Genomic DNA, 7,500 nt, shown 5'->3' with positions numbered 1-7,500 from the left:
TGCAGAAAATTCGGAGTGTGGAAATTAGGAAAAGGTGTGGAGTTAATAAAAGTATTAGTCAGAGGGCAGAAGAGGGGTTGTTGAGGTGGTTTGGTCATTTGGAGAGAATGGATCAAAGTAGAATGACATGGAAAGCATATAAATCTATAAGGGAAGGAAGGCGGGGTAGGGGTCGTCCTCGAAAGGGTTGGAGAGAGGGGGTAAAGGAGGTTTTGTGGGCAAGGGGCTTGGACTTCCAGCAAGCGTGCGTGAGCGTGTTAGATAGGAGTGAATGGAGACGAATGGTACTTGGGACCTGACGATCTGTTGGAGTGTGAGCAGGGTAATATTTAGTGAAGGGATTTAGGGAAACCGGTTATTTTCATATAGTCTGACTTGAGTCCTGGAAATGGGAAGTACAATGCCTGCACTTTAAAGGGGGGGTTTGGGATATTGGCAGTTTGGAGGGATATGTTGTGTATTTTTATATGTGTATGCTTCTAAACTGTCGCACATGTATTCTGAGCACCTTTGCAAAAACAGTGATAATGTGCGAGTGAGGTGAAAGTGTTGAATGATGATGAAAGTATTTTCTTTTTGGGGATTTTCTTTCTTTTTTTTGGGTCACCCTGCCTCGGTGGGAGACGGCCGACTTGTTGAAAAAATATATATATATATATATATATATATATATATATATATATATATATATATATATATATATATATATATATATATAATATATATATATATATATATATATATATATATATATATATATTTATATATATATATATATATATATATATAGTGTTTGTGTATATTTCGCCTGCTCTTGCGAATTCCTTGCATTGTTAAAATCTCTAGTAAGGCTGATGCATGTAGGGAATGAGATGAAAAGCTGTAAGCCTTCTCCCTGAAAGCTGGCTGCCTTGGATCAAAGTCTAGCGCAAGCTGGACTCCAAGGTATTGTCCAGTGTGGGTAGATTGGTATAGCACTGCGAACCTTGTTCCAAGGTTCGTAGGTTCGAGTCTCCTTCAGCCAGAGATCAGTGTTTGTGTATATTTCGCCTGCTCTTGGCTATTTCATAAATTTTGGATATTTCTTCATATATATATATATATATATATATATATATATATATATATATATATATATATATATATATATATATATATATATACATATATGTATATATATATATATATATATATATATATATATATATATATATATATATATATGAAGAAATATCCAAAATATATATATATATATATATATATATATATATATATATATATATATATATATATATATATATATATATATATATATATATATATAGAGGAGCGATTGGTGGAATGATGATGTAAAGAGAGTAGTAAGGGAGAAAAAGTTAGCATATGAGAAGTTTTTACAAAGTAGAAGTGATGCAAGGAGGGAAGAGTATATGGAGAAAAAGAGAGAGGTTAAGAGAGTGGTGAAGCAATGTAAAAAGAGAGCAAATGAGAGAGTGGGTGAGATGTTATCAACAAATTTTGTTGAAAATAAGAAAAAGTTTTGGAGTGAGATTAACAAGTTAAGGAAGCCTAGAGAACAAATGGATTTGTCAGTTAAAAATAGGAGAGTAGAGTTATTAAATGGAGAGTTAGAGGTACTGGGAAGATGGAGGGAATATTTTGAGGAATTTTTAAATGTTGATGAAGATAGGGAAGCTGTGATTTCGTGTATAGGGCAAGGAGGAATAACATCTTGTAGGAGTGAGGAAGAGCCAGTTGTGAGTGTGGGGGAAGTTCGTGAGGCAGTAGGTAAAATGAAAGGGGGTAAGGGAGCCGGGATTGATGGGATAAAGATAGAAATGTTAAAAGCAGGTGGGGATATAGTTTTGGAGTGGTTGGTGCAATTATTTAATAAATGTATGGAAGAGGGTAAGGTACCTAGGGATTGGCAGAGAGCATGCATAGTTCCTTTGTATAAAGGCAAAGGGGACAAAAGAGAGTGCAAAAATTATAGGGGGATAAGTCTGTTGAGTATACCCGGTAAAGTGTATGGTAGAGTTATTATTGAAAGAATTAAAAGTAAGACTGAGAATAGGATAGCAGATGAACAAGGAGGCTTTAGGAAAGGTAGGGGGTGTGTGGACCAGGTGTTTACAGTGAAACATATAAGTGAACAGTATTTAGATAAGGCTAAAGAGGTCTTTGTGGCATTTATGGATTTGGAAAAGGCATATGACAGGGTGGATAGGGGGGCAATGTGGCAGATGTTGCAGGTGTATGGTGTAGGAGGCAGGTTACTGAAAGCAGTGAAGAGTTTTTACTAGGATAGTGAGGCTCAAGTTAGAGACGAGTCCTGGAGATGGGAAGTAAGTGCCTGCACTTAAAGGGAAAGGGGTGTTAATGTTGCATTTTAAAAACTGGTGTAAACACCCTTCGGGAAAGACATGATGGAGTGAATGATGGTAAAAGTTTTTTTTTTCCAGGCCACCCTCCCTTTTGGGTGGGAATCCAGTTGGTAAAAAAAAAAAAAATAATATATATATATATATATATATATATTATATATATATATATATATATATATATATATATATATATATATATAAAATATTTAAAACACGAAAAGGGCCCCCCAAGGGGGGGTGGCAAAAAAAAACTTTCACCATCAGTCACTCCATCATTTTCTTGCCAGAGGCGCCCCTCGGTTTAAAGCTGCCTTGGAACCCTCCTTCAGGTTTAAACCTTCCTTCCATCTCCGGCCCAAGTCCTGCCTCCCCTTTCCTGGGCCCCTTCCAAAAATGCTCCCTTCCCACTACCCCCCCCCTTAAACCCAAAAACCTATGTCTCCTTTCCCCGCTCCAAAACCACCTCCCATGTTTGTTTTGGGAATTAACCCCTCAAAAAAAAACCTCCTTTCCCCCCCTCCAGCCCCTTCCGCCCCTTCCCCCCCTTTCCCCCTCCTCTGAAAGTTTATACCCCCAGAAGTCTTTCCCTATTTTGTTCCCCCCTCTCTACATTCAAACCACCTGAACAACCTCCCCCAACCCTCTGAATAATGTTTTTTGGTAATCCCCCCTCTTCCTAATTTCTAAACTCCCAATTCTCTGCATTATTTTCCCCACCCATACTTTTTGCCCTCAGCCCAAACATCCCACTGCCTCCTGCGTCCTTTTTTGAAACATTCTCCCCCCATCTTCACACCCATAAAAGGGGAATTGGTTAACTATACCATGGACATTAATCTCTTTCCCTTCCTTGGAAAAAATTATTTGCCCCAACAGACTCCCCCAGTTCATCCTCCCCTTTTTTCCCTTGTAAATTTTCCTATTATTCCCCCATCTTTTTCAGTAACCAACCTCCTATTCCCTACATTTGTAACATCTGCCACATTACCTCTGTAATCTGTAAATACCTTTGTAACTTGTCATAATTGTGACTAGACCTACCTGGAGTTCATTACCTTTGTAAATTGTGAGTTCATTACCTTTGTAAATTATGAGTTCATTACCTCTGTAACTTGCTCAGCTATCAAAACTTTGGGGTCCAGTCCCTGGACCAATTATGTACCTCTGTAATCTTTTGACTACCGCCCACAGGATGGGTATGTGGTGCATAATAAACATATTAAACTAACTGCCACATTACCCTCCTATCCACCCTATCATATGACTTTTCCAAATCCATAAATGCCACAAAAACCACTTAACCATTATCTAAATGCTGTTGAACTATATGTTTTACTTGGTCCACACACCCCCTACCTTTCCTAAAGCCTCCTTGTTCATCTGCTATCATACTCTCCGTCTTACTCTTAATTCTTTCAATAATAACTCTACCATACACTTTACCAGGTATACTCAACAGATTTATTTCCCTATAACTTTTGCACTCTTTTGTCCCCTTTGCCTTTATACAAAAGAACTATGCATGATCTCTGCCAATCCCTAGGTACCTTACCCCCTTCCATATATTTGTTAAATAAAAGCAACAGCCACTCCAAGACTATATCCCCACCTGCTTTTAACATTTCTATATTTATCCCGTTAATCCCAGCTGCCTTACCCCCTTTCATTTTACCTACTGCCTCACGAACTTCCCCCACACTCACAACTCTCTCTTCCTCACTCATACAAGATGTTATTCCTCCTTGCCCTATACACGAAATCACAGCTTCCCTATCTTCATCAACATTTAACATTTCCTCAAAATATTCCCTCCATCTTCCCCATACCTCTGACTCTTCATTTAATAACTCTCCTCTCCTATTTTTAACTACCAAATCCATTTGTTCCCTATGCTTCCTCAGCTTATTAATCTCACTCCAAAACTTTTTCTTATTTTCAACAAAATTTTTTGATAACATCTCATCCACTTTCCCACTTGCTCGCTTTTTGCATTGTTTCACCACTCTCTTACCCTCTCTTTTTCTATCCATATATTCTTCCATCCTTGCATTACTTCTACTTTGTGTAAACTTCTCATATGGTAATTTTTTCTCTCTTACTACTCTCTTTACATCATTCCACAAATCGTTCTTATTCCCTCCCGCACCCATTTTCATGTAACCACAAATTTCTGCTGACAACACTGGCAATATATTCTTAAACCTACCCCATACATCTTCAACCCCATTGTCTATACTCTTACTAGCCCATCTATCCCCCAGTAGTTGTTTATATCTTACCCTAACTGCCTCCTCCTCTGGTTTATAAACCTTCACCTCTCTCTTACTTGCTGCTTCCATTTTGTTTGTATCCCATCTACCTTTTACTCTCAGCGTAGCTACAACTAAAAGTGATCTGATATATCTGTGGCCCCTCTATAAACATGGACACCTTGATGTCTACCCAACAGTATTTTGTCTACCAATACATAGTCCAACAAACTACTGTCATTACGCCCTACATCACATCTTGTATACTTATTTATCTTCTTAAAATATGTATTATCTGTAACCAAACTCTTTTTTATACAAAGTTCAATCAAAGGGCTCCCATTATCATTTACACCTGGCACCCCAAACTTACCTACCACAACCTCTTTAAATGTTTTTCCTACTTTAGCTTTTAGGTCCACTACCACAATTACTCTCTCACTTGATTCAAAAGTTCCTACACACTCGCTTAGCATCTCCCAGAATCTCTCTTTCTCCTCTACACTCCTCTCTTCTCCAGGTGCATACACACTTATTATGACCCACTTTTCGCATCCTTATTTTAATCCACATAATCCTTGAATTTATACATATTCCCTCATCTCCTTCCATAACTGATATTTCAACATTACTGCTACGCCTTCCTTAGCTCTAACTCTCTCAGACACTCCTGACTTAATTCCAATTATTTCTCCCCACTGAAACTCACCTACCCCCCTTCAGCTTTGATTCGCTTACAGATAGGACATCCAACATCTTTTCATTCATAACATTAGCAATCATCTCTTTCTTATCCACACTACATCCAAGCACCTTCAAGCATCCCAGTTTTATAAAGTTTTTCTTCTCTTCTTCAGTATTTTCTACAGGAGAAGTGGTCACTATCCCATTGCTCCCGGCATTTTAGTCGTCTCATACGACACGTATGGCTTATGGAGGAAAGATTCTTTTCCACTTCACCATATTAATATATATATTTAACTTCATCCCAATAGGGTCGGAGACCATTGGAGCATGGGGCAAGTGTGCTCTAAAGTTCCTCAAAGAGCCGGTTGAAAAGCTCATAATAGAAACCAAGGATCACAGGGCGACCAGCTTCTTCTTTCAGAGACTCAGTGTTGCAATCCAGAGAGGAAATTCCTGCAGCATTCTGGGCACGCGGCCCACCGCCGGGGAGCTGGACGAAGTATTCGAGATGTAGCTCTGAGTTACCTATGTTGTTTTACTTTCTGTTGTTTCTTTGTGAATGTTTAGTCAATGTATTGTCTTTAAATAAAATATATATTAAATATAGGTGGTGGTAGGAGAAAATTCTCAAACAGCTTCAGGGAGAACCTTGAGTTTTCCCTGAAGCAAGTTTATTCTTTTCTCTGAGGATGAGGGTCCCCAGGACAGTTCTAGAGGTGGTACCTCCCTATGTATATATATATATATATATATATATATATATATATATATATATATATATATATATATATATATATATATATATATATATATATGAGGGTATCAAATGATTTAGATAAAGAAAAATTGAATATCAAATTAGGGAGGAGGAGTATGGAAGAAGTGAATGTTTTCAGATAATTGGGAGTTGAGGTGTCAGCGGATGGATTTATGAAGGATGAGGTTAATCATAGAATTTATGAGGGAAAAAAGGTGAGTGGTGCGTTGAGGTATATGTAGAGACAAAAAACGTTATGGAGGCAAAGAAGGGAATGTATGAAAGTATAGTAGTACCAACACTCTTGTATGGGTGTGAAGCTTGGGTTGTGAATGCAGCAGCGAGGAGGTTGTTGGGCAATGTGTGGTGTAAATATTGTGCAGAAAATTCGGAGTGTGGAAATTAGGAGAAGGTGTGGAGTTAATAAAAGTATTAATCAGAGGGCTGAAGAGGGGTTGTTGAGGTGGTTTGGTCATTTAGAGAGAGTGGATCAAAGTAGAATGACATGATGAGCGTATAAATCTCTACAATGCCTGCACTATAAAGGAGGAGTTTGGGATATTAGCAGTTTGGAGGGATATGTTGTGTATCTTTATAGATATATACTTCTAAGCTGAAATTAATCCTTGAGATACCACTGCCACGAGTGTCCTCGGATCACGAGAAAAAACATGTAGCTCAGCTCCACGCGTGATTCTTGTAGGATCGCTACCTCAAGTGGTAAGGTGACGCATACATTGTGCTGTCTCTGGAGGCGGTATAAGGTTCGTATATATATATATATATATATATATATATATATATATATATATATATATATATATATATATATATATATATATATATATATATATGTTTACAGTGAAACATATAAGTGAACAGTATTTAGATAAGGCTAAAGAGGTTTTTGTGGCATTTATGGATTTATGGATTTGGAAAAGGCGTATGACAGGGTGGATAGGGGGGCAATGTGGCACATGTTGCAGGTGTATGGTATAGGAGGCAGGTTACTGAAAGCAGTGAAGAGTTTTTACCAGGATAATGAGGCTCAAGTTAGAGTATGTAGGAAAGAGGGAGATTATTTCCCAGTAAAAGTAGGCCTTAGACAAAGATGTGTGATGTCACCGTGGTTGTTTAATATATTTATAGATGGGGTTGTAAGAGAAGTAAATGCGAGGATCTTGGCAAGAGGCGTGGAGTTAAAAGATAAAGAATCACACACAAAGTGGGAGTTGTCACAGTTGCTCTTTGCTGATGACACTGTGCTCTTGGGAGATTCTGAAGTTTAGTTGCAGAGGTTGGTGGATGAATTTGGTAGGGAATGTAAAAGAAGAAAATTAAAAGTGAATACAGGAAAGAGTAAGGTTATGAGGATAAAAAGATTAGGTGATGAAAGATTGGATATCAGACTGGAGGGAGAGAG

This window comes from Cherax quadricarinatus, chromosome 69 (genome assembly GCF_038502225.1).
Source record: "Cherax quadricarinatus isolate ZL_2023a chromosome 69, ASM3850222v1, whole genome shotgun sequence".
Classification (NCBI taxonomy): Eukaryota; Metazoa; Arthropoda; class Malacostraca; order Decapoda; family Parastacidae; genus Cherax; species Cherax quadricarinatus.
The sequence above is the reverse complement of the archived record's forward strand: the minus strand, read 5'-3'. Positions refer to the sequence as shown.